The sequence below is a fragment of the Ursus maritimus genome, unplaced genomic scaffold, assembly GCF_017311325.1.
Source record: "Ursus maritimus isolate PB19 unplaced genomic scaffold, ASM1731132v1 scaffold_5, whole genome shotgun sequence".
NCBI lineage: Eukaryota > Metazoa > Chordata > Mammalia > Carnivora > Ursidae > Ursus > Ursus maritimus.
In genome coordinates, this window is record NW_024426663.1 from 70892382 (window position 1) to 70912959 (window position 20578).

At 38.8% G+C, this 20578-nt stretch overlaps 1 pseudogene; it reads right to left on the bottom strand.

Moving 5' to 3' along the window:
• Positions 1-495: 495 nt before the first annotated feature.
• LOC121100794 lies at positions 496-19916 on the bottom strand (annotated as a pseudogene).
• Positions 19917-20578: the final 662 nt, after the last annotated feature.

The window sequence follows — 20578 nt, forward strand, 5'->3', positions numbered from 1 at the left end:
ACAAACAAACAAACAAAAAATGGCCTTAGGAAAAGTGCAATTCATTGAATATTAAAACACAAAAAGGAACCACAGCAATATCAAAAACATAATACTATAGACTTCAATTTCTGGCCGAGATGGAGTAACAGGAACCAGACTTATTTTCTCACTTTAATCAACCAAAAAACTGGATAAGATATATAAAACAATGGGTTTCAAGACAATGAACATCATGCAACAAAGGGCAGTGATCCCTGAGAGATAGGAAATAAATGAGGTGAACCTTGTGATTTACTGACCGGTTTGCTGTGCTGAGAGAGGTTCCAGTCCACAGCAGAGAGAGAAGCAGCCCAGAAAGAAACAGGTCTGTTCTCTAGGTTAGGGAGACAGAGCTGGGGTTCAGCGATACCAAGGCAGTAGAGTCTATGGAAGAGCATACTAAGGAGCACGCAGCTGCACAGAGAAAGAACTCCAGAGATCTGCAGAAGATCACCTTGCGCATGCCGCGGAGTATTAATCCGTGTGTATGCAGAAGGAAATGGCCAAGGCTGAAGGAAGAGTCATCTGGAAGGGTAAGAGGTAACACTGCCTAGGGCTCACAGAATCCAGGGACGGTGCCTGCTCATACCAGCCAGATTCACAGGGCATCGCGTACAGCACACAAAAGGATCTTACCTCAATCCGCACAAACACTTCTCTGCCATCCAACAAAGCTTCCCCCTCACAAAACTTAAAATCGAGACCTGAAATTTAAAAATGCAATCACAATGCCTAAAATCCATTCAAAGATTACCAGGCATGAAAAGGAGGAAGAAAACATGATCTGTACTGTTGATAACAAAAAAAATCAATCATAATTGACTCAGAACTGACACCTATATTAAAGTTAGAAGAGGACATTAAAACCCTTACTGTAACTGTATTCTAAATTTCCAAACAGTAGGAAAATTATGGACATTTAAAAAGGCCCAAATCAAACTAATAGAAATGAAAACTACTATAACTGAGATGAAAAATGCAATGGACAGGAATGCAGGTCTGGCAGCCATGCATCTGCTTCCTATCTATACTTCTGTCTTCTCCAGAACGTCATATAAATGGGGTCATACACCATGTAGCCTTTTGATTTGGCTTTCTTCACTTAGCAAAATACATTCACGATTCACCAATATTGTTAAACATGTATCATTAAATGGCTTATTCCTTTTTTTTGGTTTGTATTCAATTGTACAGATATACCTAAATTTTGTGTAGGTATTCATCAGCTGAATGATATGTGGGCTGTTTGTGTAATTATGAGGAAACTATTAGAAACATCAACACAGAGATTTTTGTGTAGGCCTTATGTAGATTTTGTGTAGATAGAGACATAGATGTTGGGTAAATACATAGAAACAACTGCTGGATCATATGGTATGTGTATGTTTAATTTCATAAGAAATCACCAAATTATCTTCCAAAGTGGCTGGGTCTTATTTTACATTCACAACATTAATGAATGACAGTTCTAATTATTCTGCATACTAATCACAATTCTTTTTGTTATTCTAATAGGTATATAGTGTTTCTCCTTGTGTTTTTTTTTATTATATTCAATTAGTCTTTAATTTTTTGTAACATGTATTATTATCACAAATTTTTATTAAGCTTTTTATTTTAATTCCATTTGAGTTAACATACAGTGTTAACTTAGTTTCAGGTGTACAATACAGTAATCAACAATTCCAAACATCATCCAGTGCTAATCACGGTTAAGTGTCCTCTTGACCCCCATCACCTATTTCACCCAATCCCTACCCACTCCCCTCTGGTAACCATCAGTTTGTTCTCTATAGTTAACAGTGCTTGTGGTTTTAATTTGGATTCCCCTTATGCAAAATGATTTTGAATCTGTTGAAATGATATTGAATAATTATGTTGAAAACCTTCATATGTATTTTTGCCATCCATATCTCTTTGGTCAAATGTTTATTCAAACCTTCATTTTAATTGAATTTTTGTTTTCTATTTTGAGTTGGCAAAGGTTTTTACATATACTTATTAAAGGTCTTTCATCAGATATATGCTCTGCGAATATTTTCTCCATCTATTTTTCATTTTTGTAACATTTTATGTTACAGAGGAAAATTGGTTTCTTTTTATTTTGATAAATCCCAATTTATAAATATTTTCTTTTGTAGCTTATGGTTTTTGACTCCTGCTTTAAAAAGCTCTGACTCACCCAATGTCACAAAGGCTTTATTCTACTGAGTTTTCTAAGAATCGGTGATATGGCCTTAACCTATAGATAATATTTAAAGCTATGAATACGGAAGTGATCACTTGGGAGACTATTAGATAGTGAAAAAAGAAAGACAAGGACAGTTTCAAGGGATGTGGTAATATTTAATGGTCTGGTAGAGAAGAGTGAATTGGAAAAGATGACTAAAAGAAGAGGCTATTAAAATGGGGAAGAAACTAAGTGAGTATGATGTCACAGAAGCCTAGAAAAGCAAGTGCGGCCGTAAGGAGGGAGGGTCACTTCTGCCAAATAGTGCTCAGAAGTCATATAAGGTGATGGCCTCTCTTGGTAAGGGTCCCTCAAGCAAACACCCATAATGCTAAAGTTGTTGGAAGTTAAGAGTCACAGCTACATTTTAAATGTAAATATTTTACTTGCTTTTAGCTGGAAGTTGAAAAAAATTTGGTAGGTTAAATTTGTCTACACCTCTGCTTTGGTAAAGTCACCAAGGGGAGTCTATAACCCCTACTTGTCTGGATTTACTCAATAACAGTCAGAAACCAGCTGGCCTCATGGGAGGGACGTTTACAGGAATGACCTTCCTAGATTTAAGCTAGAGAGTATACATTGGGCTCATGTTGCTATTATTGTACCTGCTGCCTATAAATTTTTCAAATAACCATTCATCTTCTCTCTGGTCACATGGTCCAAATCCTGCCTGGAGATTTAGTGAACTGTAATCTCTAGCTTCTTTCCTTGTCTTAAAATCATTTCTTTTCATTCCCAGGATTCAAAAGGATAAACAGGAATAATAAAGCTTGTTTAAACCTTACAACCTGTGAATCTGAAATACAAGGTAAAGATCCACTCATTTAGCGAAATAAATCAGCTTCTGTCTCCAATTATGGAACCAGAAAACTATCTTTGAACAGACTAATTCTGTGAGAAAAAAAAAAAAAAAGGAACATTAGGAAATTAAGGCTAGTGAAGAAGAGATAAGGTCAATGTACTGAAAGCCTCATAAAGGTTGGGGAATTGCTGGAATAGAAATACTGTAATAAGGAAACTAAAAGGACAGGAAGTGACATAAGACTGAAATGTTTGAAATCAAGATTAGGGAGACAGGAGGGGACTGGTGATGACTATGGGAGCAGGTGGCTGAAAAAGATAGAGGGAAAATTTAAAGTTCAGGAGGTTACGGAAATGGGAGGCCTGGGGCTGGTTAGATCACCTAGGCAGATGTTGAAGTAGCAGTGACAGGAGCGGTCAGGAGGCTAATGAGGATATGGGAAGACAGGTGACCAGGCAGCATGGGAAGGAGGGATTGGAGAAAATGGGCCTGTGTGGTCTGAAGACATGCAACTACCCAGGTTTGGAGAACCTGAACCAAGGGAGTGGGTACCAGCAGAGTCAAAAGCAGAGATCAGTCTTGAGAGCTATCCCAGGATTAAAGTAATAGCAGTTTGGGACTAAGTGAATGGAAAGAATGAGAAATTGGAAACGTCCTAAATGACGTGAGAATTTCTATTTCCAGCAATCAGACTGACTGTGAGGCCTTTAGTCAAGACGGATGACTTAGAACACAAACCAGAGATCTTCAGGTTTCTGCCTTTCTACCATCCCATCTCCTACCTTGCGTCCTCACCAGCGAGCACACACGCATGCACACCTGTCCACACACAGGGTTTAGGACATGAACATTGAGCAGGGAATATCAGGTATCCTGGACTTTAAATAAATTTCTCAAACATTTCCTATGAAAGATATGTATGGTCACTTGGTCTTAGATACTAAACTGTTGTTCAAGAGAATGAGCCACTCAAGAATGGAAAGAGGGAGAGAAAAGGAGAAGGAGGGGAGGAGGAAGGGAGAAAGACTGGCAGGAGGAAGTTTCTGACAACATATTCACAAAGGATGCAAGGGAGAAAAAGAAACTCTATGCATTTCAAAGGCCCAGAAAATGAGGGTTAGATCGGTATTTGAAACAGATGGTGTAATGTTAACAGATGGCAGAGAGAACATAGAACATCTTAAGTCTCATTTTTCATGTGTCCTCTCTATCAAAGAATCCTTAAAACTGAAAATGGAAGAACAAACAAGACAATGAAGTGACTGCAGCCAGCCTGAAGGCTGGAATGTTGATGCACTGANTAGGGAAAGTGTTGGGTATGAGTCATGAGTGGCAAGAAGGAAATCTATTGTAAGGCAGTAGAGGAGGTAATTAGGCCAAGTCATAAGTATATGTCAGGTATTGGGAAAAAAAACTCTGAATGCATGTTTGGAAATATTTGGTGTCTCATGATAATAAAAAATCAAATCCACTAAGAATAGCATGAATGAATCAACAAAAATGCCTCAATTTTAATTAAAGACCAAGTCCTGATAATAGGGAGACGACATAATTTTGATATTCTTATCACCGGAAGAAAGAAGGATAAATAGGGAGGAGTTTATACGGCGGGGTGACAGAACAGATACTTGAAAGTATTAGTTACTGATAAAAAGAAGTTGTTCTGACCTTGAGAACTTTTTTTTTTAAGATTTTATTTATTTGACAGAGAGAGAGACAGCCAGCGAGAGAGGGAACACAGCAGGGGAGTGGGAGAGAAAGAAGCAGGCTCCCACCGGAGGGGCCTGACATGGGGCTCGATCCCAGAACACCAGGGTCACGCCCTGAGCCAAAGGCAGACGCTTAACGACTGAGCCACCCAGGTGCCCCTGACCTTGAGAACTTCTTAGGCATGGTACCTATCTGTAGCTTCAGTGCAGGTGAGCTCACAACCGATGTAAACAACCTTTGGGTTTTTCAATCCACCATGCCTTGCCGTCCTATTGTCAGGGCCTGCTGTGCTGGAAGTCATCCTAATGGGTTTGCATTCCTACCACTGTGGCAACTTTGCCTTGTTTGTTTATCGCACTCGTGGCTGCTGCAAGAGATCAAACCCATCCAGAAGGACAACACAGATCTTCCACAAACTCACTGCCCTGAAACTTAATACTTTGTACAAAAGGAGCTCTTGCTATCTTCATTAAAACAGCACATAGTTCAGGTCACTAAACCAGATCCCCCACTCCCAAGATATGGCAAGAACTTAGAGACACTGTCACAGAATTGTTTTAGATAATATGTGAAGAATCATCAAATACACAGTAAGCATCAGAGGTAGAACACTGGCAAAACCCATTGTGAAACCACTGATGCTTCAACCACCGATGACCTCCTAACTGGCAAGTCAAAATGGCTCTTATCAGTCCTCTGCCAAGTGACTCTTGCATTTCCCTTTCCCTTCCTGGCTTCCTGTGTGCCTCAGACCCGTCATTCCCCTACTTTTCAATTTCCTTATCCTCAGTCTTTGCAGGTTCTTTGTCCTCGGTCCACCCTGTGAAATGTTGGCTCCTCCTAAGTTTACATCTTTGATTCTCTTCTTATTTACAGATTCAAATACTAATCCCTTCCAGAAACATCCTACAGACGCACCAGAAATGTTTCACCAAAACCCCTCGTCTCAGTCAAGCTGACACATAAAATTAACCATCACAGAATGTTTTCCAGAAACACGAATATAAACACCTAAAGAATCATCTAAGATAATAAAAAATGCTTGACTCAAGGAAGTGAGATATAGATTGGGGTGTAAAGGAGGAAGGGATAACTGTTCTTATTGTCTGTTTTCTGTTTTTCCTTATAAGCCTTGAGAAAACAATCTATTTAAACTGTGTGCATGTTTAACTTTGATGAGAAAATTTTTTAAATAAAAATATACTGCTGATGTTTGCCTGAGCAATTTCAGTAAAGTGACTGGGACAGAAGCCAGACGGAAGGATATAAACAAGATTTATGACAATAAATGGAGACTCACCTTTTTTTTAAATTAATTTAATGTAAAGGGAAGAAGAAAGGACAATAGTCTCAAGAGGATATGGTATCAAAGATCAACATTTTTTAGTTAAAGGAGACAAGAAAAAGGGAAGTTAGTCTAAGAAATGCAAAATAAAATGCATATGCTATAATAAATTAAATTAAACTGATAATGATAAGGAATATTACAATTAATAAGACACATTATAGCTATACACAAAATAGATAAAATAATACCTGAGGTGTAAGAAGAGGAGAGCAGTGTACTGACAGGCCAATAATTATGATAACTGCAAACATTTTCTGAGCAGACATCATGCTAAAAGTTTCCATGTATCACCTTGATTCCCAAAAATAGTCCTGGAAAATATATTTCCTTATCTTCATTTTAACACGGGGAAAACAGAGTCTAACTTCTTCTCTGAAAGAGTCAGGGAAAGTTGTTCTAAGTCAGTGGTTTTTAACCAAGGGTGACTTTGCTCTCCAGGATACATGTGACAATGTCTGGAGACATTCTGTCACAACTGAGGGATGGGAGTCACCTGTTCCTGGTATCCTGTGGGCAGAGGTCACCGGTGCAGCTAAACATCCTACAAAACGCAGAACAGCCCCTCAATCACCCGGCCCAACATGCCAATAAGGCTGCGAGTGAGTAGCCCTAACCTAAATCATTCCTGGAAATATTAGAAGGAGTAAGTGGGAAAAATGTATAAGAAAAGAGACTCAATGGTTGGATCTAGCCATGGTAACTGTTACCCTGTGGATTGTTCATACATGTGCTGGCTCAAAGACGAAAACTGGCCATCAACAGCCAGGTGACAATCTAAGAGGAGATTATTGCATTAATTTTAAATGCCAGGAGAAAAACATGGCAATAGTTGGAAGAAATGTTGGAACACAAGGGAACTGAGAAAATGGAAGGGTAGAGCAAGGAAAATGTGATTCTGGGAATACAGTCAAAAAGTTAAAAAAAAAATAAAATTTCATGAATATTGGTCATATGAGGTCACCACACTTTAAAATAGGAAACAGGATGTCTTAACAGACATACAGGGATGGTGGAATAAAATTGAAGGAGTTCATGCTGGATTCTGTTTATTTCTTCAGAGAAGAAAGATTCCAGAATTCTGCAAAAATAAGGGGAGAAAAGATTGGGTAAAGCCAAAAGGAGAAAAATGAAGATTAGGAACACTTACTATAGGTGAAGGAGAAGGAAAAATTTTTGAGCAAGTAAATTCTGTAAACCTTTGAGGGTTCAGCTGAGTATAAAAAGCTGAAGGATACATTAAAAAGGAGTCATAGGATTTTCTCTATTGGCCATTTGGAGTAACAAGAAACATACTTAACTTCATACCACAAACAACTAAGAACTGGGCAAAATATACAAGACAATTGCCTGGTAGAATTTTCTGGATCATAAAAGAGATCCTAAGCAGAGCAAAAAAGCTTGTAAAACTGAACAAACAAAGATCAGAGTTTGGGGAGAATAAGGTGGCTGGAAGTTGTGGAGCAGAGAAGGAAACTAGGAAAGAAGGAGGAAGAGGAAGAGGGGGAGAGAGGTGGGGGAGGGGAGATGGAGGGAGTGGTTGAGGAGGAGGAATAAGAAGAAAAAATGCAAAAGCAGGAGAAGTCATCTAGAAATTTGCATAAATTCCTTGAATATGAGCTGAGGGCTGATTTGAGGGGGAGTTTTTTCTATTTAATAAAAATATTCAATGCTGCCAAAAAGTATAAAAACACAGTCAGAATGGCAGTACAATACAAAGTACTCTCTCCTAATTTATCTTTTACATCTTTCTATGGCTCATACACGCAGTAAACACTTCACAGTACATCAGGTGAGAAGCTTCTGCAAAGTCTGCTGGTGGTGTTCTCCGTGCCCTGGATGTAAAGTTTAATCTGTACAGAGACTAATGTGAAGCAATCTACAGGTTTATCAGGCCCCACTTCAGTTTCTGGGGTGGGCCTCCTGTCTGGCACCTTAGTGGTTCAAAATGTATAGAGCTGCAGAATATTCTCAAGTCCTGGATATTTAGGTGTCTGTCGATCTCGGCCTCACTGTGCCGATAAGGGGAATCTTCCTTAGAAGATGTTTTTAAGGGAAAATTTTCGTTTCTTTGCTTGTCTTTCTTTTTAAAATTGGGAAAACTTTTCCTTTCTTGTTCACTCTCCTTTGGCCTCTGTTTCATCTGCTGCACCTTCTGGGCCATGTTAGCTCTTCTGTCCTCTCGAATATGCTGCCACAGAACACTCTCGCTGTTCTCCAGAGTACCCTGCATTTTAGAGGATAGTTCTGTAGCGCTGTTGCCTGCCCAGTTTTCTGCTTCTAGGCCTATCCCAACCCCACTGCATTTTTCAGTCATTATTTTGGTTGGCGAATGATCAAAAGCTGGACATAAGTCTGCCTTAGAAAGTTCTTTCCGCCGTTTCTTGATGCTTTCTAATTGCAGTAGATGTGTAACAGGACTTCACATCTTCTAACAAGAACTACACACTGAATCCTGTTTCTTTAAACAGCATCTTTGGTCGTCTTTTGTTGGCCAGTATTGGGTACATTTAACAGAGTCCTTCTCCAAACTCAGTTTAACATGACAACTGCTTGGGTCTTTTGCTGCCAAACCACGTAGGAATGGCAATGTGTCCTAGGAAGTGGCCCCTGTGTTAAGATGTAACTCTTCTGTGCCTCTTCTATGGCAACTTAAATTGGCATTAATACAATCATTTTCAGCATTCTGCAGTTTAACATGACTGTGATCGTAGGGGTTTAGATCTCTGTATCTGTTTCAATTTCCGTTTAGTGGAACCTTGGCCATTCTATGAGGACAGCCATGGGACTCACTGCAAATTTCCAAGTACAGAGATTCTGAGCATCCAACTGCTCAAACTCCCGCTGGACAGTGGCAGACACGGTGTTGGGAGCAAGCTGGTGGAGAGCAGCTCGGGCCCCACATGACCCAGGGAGAGCTGCTGCGGGCTAAGTGGTACATGTGGAGAAGTGTAGGATTAAATTTCATGAGGCAGGTAATGAACCATGAGAGACTGTGGACTCTGGGAAACAAACTGAGGGCTTCAGAGGGGAGGGGGGTGGGGGAATGGGCTAGCCCGGTGATGGGTAGTAAGGAGAGCACGTATTGCATGGTGCACTGGGTGTTACACACAACTAATGAATCATCGAACTTTACATCAAAAACCAGGGATGTACTGTATGGTGACTAACATAATATAATAAAAAAATATTAATAAAAAAAAAAAAACAAAGACTTGTAAGATAAATAATTCCCAGAGCTCCTGCACATTCCATCATCTAGAGGGCAGAGCACTTGGGAAACATCTGGGGCATCCAGGAAAACCTTCCCAGGTGGGTCCAGCCATCGTTCTCTGTCCCTCAGTACAAGTAAAGAGATGATGATTGGTTGGTAGGTAGGGAGTTAGAAATAAATAAAGATATATATATATAGATATATATATAGATATTAAACCTATAAGCACTTGGAAAAAATGGTCAATATCATTAGTCATCAAGGAAATAAAAATTAAAATCAAAATAAGATACCATTATATACCCATTAGATGGCTAAATTGAAAGGACTGACATACCAAATGTTAGAAAAAATGTGAAGCAATGGAACTATCATACTTTTCTGATGGAAATATAACACTTCTCAACTATAATTTTAGAAAACTGTTTGGCATTTTCATATTTGAGTATATGCCAATACTATAACCCAGCTATCTCACTTCTAGGATTTACACTATAGGATGAAAACATACATCCATTCAGAGAATTGTAGAGGAATTTTTATAGCAATTTTTTCATAGTCAAAACCCTGCAACAATCCACATGTTCATCGACTGGTGAATGGATACACAATTTTGGCATGGCCAAACAAGAGAGTTCTATTTAAGTATAAGAAGGAACAAATTGCTTATATACCCAACAGCATGGATGAAACTTACAGACATTATTCTAACCAAAAAAAGGAAATCACAAAAGAGTACATACCACATAATTCCATTTTTATGAAACTCTGGACGGTCTATATGAAATTGTAATATATAGTGACAGAAAGTAGATCACTGGTTGCACAGAGTCAGGAAGAAGAAATTGCCCAGGAAGAGGACAAGGGACTTGGGGATGATAAAATCGTTCTATACCTCAATTGTGGGGATGGTTACATGAATGTATACGTTTGTCAAAACTCATCAAACTGTTCAATTAAAATGTATAATTTTTATCTATGTAAATTATACTCCAAAAAAGTTGATAAAAGGGGCGCCTGGGTGGCACAGCGCTTAAGCATCTGCCTTCGGCTCAGGGCGTGATCCCGGCGTTATGGGATCGAGCCCCACATCAGGCTCCTTTGCTATGAGCCTGCTTCTTCCTCTACCACTCCCTCTGCTTGTGTTCCCTCTCTCGCTGGCTGTCTCTATCTCTGTCGAATAAATAAATAAAATCTTTTAAAAAAAGTTGATAAAAGAGAGAGAGAGCATTCAATTGTGCTAAAATTGAGAGGACGGCCCTGCCAATATAATCAGAATCTTACCAAAAGCTTCATGTATCCCCACTGTCAAGAACAGAAGCCATTTCTAGGCTGTTTAATCATTTAAAAAGGGGTAGGGGGTAGGGACAAGCAGATACTATGTGCCTGCTGATAAAAGTATATCTATGAAATGCTCCTTCCAATTAATTAATTAATTTCAATCTGATCAAGTCTCTAGATTTAGCAATAGGCAGGAAATGCAATGGACAGAGAAATGAATACATTTAACAGACACCATGGGGACACATGGCAACATCCAAACTGTAGGAAACACCAAAAAAAAAAAAAAAAAAGAAAAAAGACAGGGTGTTCAGAAGTAGAGGGGAAAACATCTAGATTAATCTCTAGATTAACAGAGAATTCAAAGATGGATCATGCAGTCACAGTTATAAACTTTATGTGGATCCCTATTTGAACAAATTTTTTTAAAAATCCCTTATAGGACAATAGGTGAAATGTGAACACCATTTGATAATATTAAGGAATTATCATTAATTTCTTAGCTGTGAAAATAGTATTGTTAAATTAAAAATATTTATCTTAAAGAGACATATTCTTAAACATTTATACATGAAATTATATAATGACTGGGATTTGATTAAATATAATCTGGGTGGGGAGAAGAGGATAAGAGTAAAAATAAACAGGATTGGTCATAGATTGATGGATACATTGAGTTATTATATCATTCTCTGTTTGTATATATTTAAAATTTGGCAATAATATAATAAGAATAGTTAGAAAGGAAAGTGATGACCACCACAGCTGTGAGGATTCAGTAGAAACAGGCTCAGAGGAAGAGTGTGACGGATCCAGCTAGTTGCGGGGCCAATATATATTAGCCCCTTTTCTTGAGTACGTCAATTAGAACAGACTAGGCTATGTTGCAGTAACAGACCACAAATCGCAGTTTAACAAAAGTTCCTTTCTTGTTCGTACCAGATGTAGCACGTGGACTGGCAAAGGGGACCAGGCTGATCAAGGCTCCACACTCTTGTAGGTGTGCTGTCTGGAACACACTCTCTGCATGACCTTGGCAGGTAAGGTAAAACGGAAGAAACTTAAATGATTTTTTTCTTTTTTTAAGCAAGCGCCAGGCCCAAGGTGACTCCAGGATCAAGAGTCACACACTCTACTGATTGAGCCAGCCAGGTACCCCTTAAATGAATTTTTTACTTTCTCGTTTACAAGTGACCTATGTCACTTTTTTTTACATTTCACGGGCCAGACTGATCATATGGCAAGGAGGCTGAGGAGTACAGGCTTCACCGTACCCAGAAGGGCAGAAGAATCAGATGTGGTAATCGCTGGTAAGATCTACCACACATACCATAGAAGCACAGTTTTTTTCCTGGCTGAGAACATGCTCAGCTTTAACTATTCAACTTTCCACACTCCCAGGCAGCCAGGATTGGCCAAGTGACACGAAGCTGACATCTGAGAAGTTTCACCAGGAAAGCTTGATGAAGGAGGCAGGCTCAGCACATTTCCTTTGGCCCCTAGAGCTCCTATTCTTCCAACCAGGAAAATGGGCGCTATGCCTGAGGACATTGCAACCATACAGACAGAGCCATATACTGAAGATGGTGGAAGAGCAGCTAGAAGTAGCTTTAACTCCTCGATAACTTGCTGAATAGCCAAAATATTCCTCACCACCTCCAGAATACTTTACAGACGTCTTAATGTAGACAGACAGACAGATGGATGGATAGGTAGGTAGCAACTGAACCAGACTTTATTAAACCATTATACCAGGCTTTTGCTGTTTTATTTTTAATAATACGCAAAGATTCTTCCAGATTCAACAGAGGAGGTCGAGGAACAAAAGATTCTTATTGTTTTCCCTTTTTAATTACGTAATTTAGGAACTCTAGTAGAAAAACAAGTAATCCCAACTTAATAAGTAATTAATAACAAATTTGAGGAGAGAGTTAACTATGTGGTCACTTAAGGGCAAGACCTACTACAGCTGATGAAGGGAAGGAGGAAGTGCATGATGCACAGAATATTCTTGCTTCCTGGGGGAATGACAGGGCCACAGGAAGCAGGCAGGTCATGGAGTGCCACAAAAAGACTGCTTGCTCGCACAGGGTCACAGTAACATCTCAACAACCACTGAACGATAGCAAATTTTCATCACTCTCTGGGTTCTTGAATGATGGCCTTGTATACAGGACCCTCAGGGTTCACAGCCTTTTGATGAATGAGTATCCCATATGATAACTTCTCCAGTTTATCACCCTCCTCAAGACTGGGAGATGTTTATCAAGCTTAACAGACTGACTGTTGACCCTCCTAACAAGAATATAACTTTCAAATATAATACTTATATATCCTAAACACAAGTAACTCAACTTCCCATCAATATTCCGTGCTCTTGAGAAAATGATAGACCTTAAAAGACCTTTTAACGGGTAAAGGAAGCCCAGAACACAAGCTCAGGCTTTTTCCCTCCTCCTACTTTGACAACTAAAATAACTAGAAACATACAAATCAATTTCAACCAAAGACCAACAAACAAATGGAAACCGAAATTGAAAAATAATTCCCTTCATAATAGCATCAAAAGGAATAAAATACTGAGGAATATATTCAACAAGGGAAACGTACGTAGGGCCTGTATACTGAAACCACATGTTTAACTGCAAGAAGTCAACGACAATCTAAATAAATGGAGAGATATTCCATGTTTACAGGAGACTTACTATTGTTAATATGACAATTCTCCTCAAATTGATCTATAGATTCAATGTTAACTCTATCAAATTCCCAGGAGACTTCTTTGCAGAGATGTATAAGCTGACCCTAAAATTTATATGAAAATGCAAAGAACTTAAAATAGCCAAAACAATTTTCTTAATAAATCTTTTTTAAAAAAAACTCCTGTTTTATTTTATTTTTTAAATTTTATTTATTTAACATAGAGAGAGAAAGAGACCACAAGCAGGGGGAGTGGCAGAGGGAGAAGCAGGCTCCTTGCTCAATCAATGGATGCAACGTTCAATCCCAAGGTCCCGGGATTATGACCTGAGCCAAAGGCAGATATCCAATCAACCAAGCCACCCAGGCGCCCCCTAGCCAAAACAATTTTTAAAGCGCAAAGTTAGAAGATTTACATTACCCAATTTCAAAACTTACTACAAAAATCACTATTAAATCACAAATTTAATCTCATCAAAAATATACACACTCTTCAAAGACAACACTAGGAAACTGAAATTAACATAGCAGACTGGAAGAAAATATTTGCACATCACATATCTAACAAAGAACTCGTATCCAGGATATATAAAGAACCCTTACCAACTAAATTTTAAGAAGACAACACAATTTAAAAGTGGGCAATACATTTCACCAAAGAAGATATATAAATGACTAGACATTTATCCCAAGAAGATGTATAAATGACTATTAAATACATGAAAAGACATTCAACATCATTAGTCATTAGAGAAGTGCAAACTGAAAACACAATAAGAAGGTTATAATAAAAAAGACTGACAATGCTAAGCATTGGCAAAGATATGGAGACAATTGTGACACTCGTAACACTCTGGTTGGATACAAAATGGAACACCACAAAATGGTAACACTTGTCAGATTCTTGAAAAGTTAATCACATACTTAGGATACAATGCAGTAATCCCACTCCTAAGTATCTACTCAAGAGAAATGAAAACATATGTCTACAGGAAGACTTGAACATGAATATTCATAGAAGTATTATTCAAAATAACACTGGAAACAATCCAAATGCCCATCAATGAGTGAACAGATAAAAGGAATGTGAAACAGCTGTACAATAGAATACAATTCAGCCTTAAAAAGAAACTATGGATACATTCTACAACATGAATGAATCTCAAAACCATTATGCTAATTGAAAGCAGCCAGACACAGAAGACTTCATATTATATGGTACCCATTTATATGAAACCCCTTAAAAGGCAAATCTATATACAGAGAAAGCACATCAGTGATCGTCCCAGGGCTGGGGACTGACTACAAACAAGCACAGAAACTTTTAGGGGTGATGCAAATATTCTAAAACTGGACTGTGATGATGATTACCAACTCCAATGAACATACCCCAAATTACTATAATGTACACTGAATATGGAAGAATTTCATGGTATGCAAATGATACCTCAATAAAGCCATTTTAGAAGAAGAAAAATGAAGGACAGGGGGAGAAAAGGAGGAGGGTGGGGGAAGACGGAGAGGAGGAAGAAGAGAAAGACCAAGGAAGGATACTGAAAGTATATGTGGAGGAAGAATTAAATTTATCATACGCTATTCTAAAGTGAAGAACTAGCACTAATGAACTAAAGCGGGAAAAGGTAGCTTTTACTTGATAAGAGGAAAAATTTGCTCATTACTCTCTTCAAAAGAAACAGCCTGTGTCAGAAGATCGTTCTTCATCCCTTGAAGGTTAGTGCTCTTTGTAAAGGATATTGTAAAATCACATTCAAAAAAAAAAAAAATCAAGTGATACCTCCCAAAGTTATAGCTTTATGCATCTGAACCTTAACAAAGTTATATACAAAGAATGTTTGATTTTTGGTATCCTAGAACTGCTGCACATGTAAACAAAAACTAATTTTAGAAGAAACTTCCTTTGTTTCAAAGGACTGTGGTAAACTGGCTGCTTTCCTACCTTAATCCTACCTGACTCCATTGCTAAATTGATACCTGCTTAGAACAAGAGAGGCAATTCAGGTTTCAGTTTTAGAGGTAACGTAAGAGACACCTCCATGTTTTAATCCTGGATCATGGTGATAGTGTGTGGTCCTTAAAAAGGAGAATCAGTTAAAACAACTGATCTATAGATAACTGTTCTCTGAATCTCAAGAGAGAATGATTTAGTACTAACACTACGTTAAGTGTTGCAGAGGCCCTCAAAAATCTCACAGCCCATGAGAAGTAGAATATATAATTATAACACAGAGCAAATGTGATTTTTGAAATGAGATGAGAAGTTTCAAATAGAGTTTTAGGAGGCAAGCAGAAGAATCCTATCAATGAAAAAAAAAAAGAAAGAAAGAAAGAAAGATCCAAGCAGCTCCAAACTGAAGGAAATATTTTCAAATGTTTGTTCAATGAGTGTGGATAAAATTCAAACTATCCAGATAAAAATAAAAGTCCTCTAATCTCACAGAACATTTATAATTAGAAGTTACACCATGAAATATTTAGTCGTTTCAAGTTCAAGTTAGAAGAAATGTTTCTCGATTGAGTTTCTGGAACATAAACCACTCTGCTTTCTGGTGGGAAACATAAATGACTATATAAGTTGAATATAAAATTCATGAACATCTGGAAGCCTGCTAATTGCAGACAGAATGTCACATAAAACAAGAAATCAAAGAACTTCTTTCTGGCTCATATGTCTTTAGGAGGGAGAAATCACTTTCCCTGGCACCAGTACACTGGCATAATTGACAAAACGTTGAGATGGCACATCTCACCATATGTGCTTCCTTGGATCTAATCAAGTCCCATGAACACTGGAGTCATAAACTCTACATTTGGTCTAGGGCAGTACATGATAAATTCTTAAATCAGTGGTAATAAAAGAGGTGGAGCAGAAGTTTAAATACAGCACACAGACAGGAAACTGTCTTAACCAATTGGGATAAAGTAAATTCCTGATTTAAAAAAAAAGAAAGAAAGAAAAACTTATATCTAAGTGCATTGGGGGTGCAGGTCCCCAACGTGCTGAGAAAAAATATTTGTTCCGTTACAAAGTGCACAAACCACAACCAGTCTATAGACCTGTTTTAACTAAGAGAGAAAGTTTTCTCCCCCCTCAATTTAAGGCAACAGTTAAAAACTGAGAAATTTTCTGTAGAAATACGTGCTTCTGCTTTCTCTTCAAAATAAGATCTGATAATTCCTCCATAGCTACAGCCTGCTGGTATGTTTAACAACTTCCACTTTCTGGTGGGGGGAGTCAAAGGGGGGGGCCTTGTGTTCTCCAGTTCACAAAATCCCCCAATCCCCCAACTATCTCCACCATCCTCACAATGAACACATGATCTGTTACGCTTTCATTTCACTTACCTGGCCCTTATAGGCCTTTGAGATGCTCTCCTGCATCAGAAAAGACAGGTGATGTCACCAGTCACCATTTTTATTTTGCCTTTGACAACCCAAATTTTCTTCTTGCTGAATGACTGAAGCCCAGTGAAAGGCATTCCCTCCTCACTGAACTACTATCACATCTACTGATCCTCCTGCATGGGTTGGTATTCCTCTGTATCTGTTGGGATTTTAGGATGATAATCTCATTCTGCATTCTCCCTGAGTTGAAACACAGACGGGGGAGTCAGGGAAAGGAATATAAAAATTTACCTTTATTACTGATAGTACTGAATTGAAGAACATGACTTCAGTGAGTGGCCAAATGGGTCTCCTAATACCTTCACCTTCATTTGAGCATGACCTTGTCCAAGACCGCAGATCTCAAGGAAACAAGAGAGTTTACTGCACCCCTCTGGGAAAGAGACGAGCTTCAGGTGACTCTTCTCCCGGTTCCTGAGGCTCTTCTCCAACTACCAACTACTGCTCAACTGTGGCCAATTTAGCTTTGTCCCCATAAAAAATATGAATTGGGTAAGAATACTGCATTAAATAAACACTCCACAGTACTGCTGTACCTTAGGCTAAAAATTTACTCCTTATTTTGTTTCCCATTCTGATTTGGGTCCATAAGAGCTCACTAGAAGTTACACATGGAAATCAAACAGAAACATAACTATTCTCTAATAATACAGCAGCAATAACATAAAAATGACCCAAATTTGAACATAAGTACTCTCCATTATGAGGTTCTCACCAAGAAATTAAGCTCCCAACATTGTCATCCTGGCTTTTAAAATCTCATCATCATCATCATCATTAATAGAGGTGCCGGGGTGGCTTAGTTGATTAAGTGTCTGACTCCTGATTTCAGCTCAGATCATGATCTCAGGGTCATGAGATCAAGCTCTGCATTGGGCTGGGCTCCGTGCTCAGCAGAGAGTCTACTTGAGATTCTCTTTCTCTCTCTGCCCCTTCCCCTGCTCCTGTGTGCTCTCTCTTGCTCTCTCTCTCAAATACATAAAACTTCAAATAATAATAATAATAAAGAATCTACTTTTCTTAAGAGCTTCCTGTATTTTTCAGGAAAGTCCTAACTAGTTGGGCGGTCGTCTGAGTTGTGTTCCATGGTAATGAGTATGGTCCTTTTAAGATATCAGGAGTTAAATTCTTCTGCCTATGGCCCCGCCACTGAGAAAGTATAAAAAGTTAACAGGACATATAAAAGTTTTGGAGTCACAGTGAAAAAACAGCTTAGTCCTAGCTCCAAAGTGATTACCCCAGGAAAAAATTTAAAATGTCCCCCAGAAACCATCACATCGTGCTCCCAAAGACTGTAAAAAAGGCTCAGTGCTAGGTGAGGAAAGGAGAGTGACTGCAGAAAAACTTAATTTCTAGTCCACCAAACTCCTAGTTATCACTTACTTGTCCATGGTCCAAACCCAGTGAACTGTGAAGTCTGCCACAGCATGGAGAAGAGGGAGAGAATCTACTTTTGCATTCTCTATCCTCAATCAGAGAAACTTCTGGCAAAGTTTTGAAACTTGCAGGGGTCACAGACCCAGTCACCAGGTCTCAGTGAAGTTCTTTCAATCCTGTTCACCATATTAAAAGCTTTTTCATCTCCTTTGCTTTCTGAGGCTCTATTTCCTGTCTCCACAGCCCCCCCCAGCACTACATTTAGGGATGAGACCTGTCCAGGAGGCAGAACTGCTCCCCTATGACTCATGTCACTTGCTCTGGAATGTCCTCTGCTTATGAGACTTAGCCTGTGACGGCAGGTTTTCCTATTACCCCCAACTTGGTTTCTACTGAAGAATCATCCCCTGCAGACTCTGCCTTTCATTAGCTTTTGAATGTTCGAAACTTGCAGCAACACTTCTTTTTCCTACACATTTTTCTGCAACAAGGAAGAAGGCTCTGACATTGTATTTTTATCTGCTGTTCTGCTACTCTAAGAAAGCTCAAAATTGTTCAACGTCGTTCTTAAATTGATTCCTTTCCTTCTCTACCACACGTATGGCTGGCTATTCAGAAGATCTCAGTATCGGCTTTGCTTTTCGTATCTTTTCATTTATAAGCCCCATCACCTGCTTTTCTGACACGATTTTCTCCAGGTCTTGTCTTATAAGGGACCCTATCATGAGAGACATACTGTCACAGTGAATTCTGGTGCTGCCAAAAACATCGGCTGTTAGAACAAACTTTGTTGACCTTCACCTCCCAAGTGAAGTCACCCCAAGCATTGCCCTGTCATAAAGCGTCGAACCCATGCTGGCGTAGACCTACCGCTGTCTTCTCCTTTCAGTGGGCATTATGTCCCTCACATGCGAGAGAGGCCATATCTCTACTCTCACTGAAAGTTAAGTACTTCTTTTTCTTTTTTTTTAAGGCTGATTTTTTCCTTCATTCCCTTTCAATTCTGTCCAAGTATTCTGTACCCATATGGTTAGTCCTCATTAAAGACTCCCTGTTTACAACTTTAAGAGGACATTTTCCAAGATTTTGTTAAATCTGGGGTCGCTCAGCATAACAATTTCAATTTACTCCCTGTGATCCTGATACACTTCTTTAGGCCCCAGTCACCCTCTCCTATCCTAGAACAACTGAAGAAAAAATCCCTCTTTAATTGAGTGGGTACTTATTTTCTTTAATTTGTCATATCTAGTCAGTCAGACCTCTAATATTTCAGTCATTCTCCTAAGAACATGTTTCTTCTCTCTGCCTCCAATTTAATTTGCCAGTTCTACTTTATTTTCCTTTTCTTTCACTCTTCCCAAAATTCCTGCTCTAATAATAAATCCAAGGCATATTTTTAAACCAAGATAGTCTTCTCAAATTACACATAAGGCCATTCCAGAAGGCAAATGTATAAGGTACGACCTATTTTAATTCCTTCTTTAGACAGGATCCACAATAATTTCATTACCTTTCTGCACTGTTCACCGTATACTAAGACTATCCATTCTTTTTGTTCTTTGGTAAATTCCTCCAAACTTCTAAGGGTAAAACCAAAATCTAGGTCTCTGAAATGAAAAACCATTGTCAGAGTTATTATAATTAGCACGTTCAGAGCCCAGATGAGTCCGCGAAGTGGGCTGGAGTAGAAAGCACACAGTGCACAAGCCACGTGATTCTCAGCAGTCAGCTGCTCCACAGTGCCTTCTCTTGGTGCTGAATGCAGCGCACAGAAATAGGAATGGAACTGGAGGCAGCTGATCGAGCCCTGCATTTGTACGCCAGGCATAAAATTCATACTAGCTATTTGTAGCCCACATGGACTTCGCTGCCTTTGCAAACCATCTATAGACCTGGCTGAGAGCGACAATAAAAGCAGTGCAATTATTCCGCCCACCAATGCCTATTAAGCACGTATGCTGGAGCTCTGCCTCTTTTGATGCGAGTCTTAACACAGCGTAAAAGTTCTCTTTTTCTTGGACAGGACTAAGCAATGGATCGGAGATACCAGGAAAGTCGGGCTTCAATTCAGCTCACTTAGCAATAACATTTGAGATTTATGGTTAATTTGTACCCATTTCTGGAGACATCAGAATGAAAGTGAACGTTGGAGAGAAAGACACTGGTCCTTCATAACACTCTAATAGCCAAGTGAGAAGCAATTTTACCCAGTGATCTGGACAAATCATTCTTTCATAAAAAAGAATCCATATCTTTTACAGGATTATCTTAAAATAAGAATTTTTATCAAATGACATATCAAGAAAGTAAAACATTGGATATACATTAGGAAAAAAAAATTTGCAAACATTAAACTCAAGAATTAATGTCAATGATACAAATTAGAATTCCAGCAAATGAATAAGAAAAGGGCAAATAACCCAATGGGGGAAAGTGGGCAAAGGACGTGAAAAGGGATTCGAAAGAAGAAGAAAC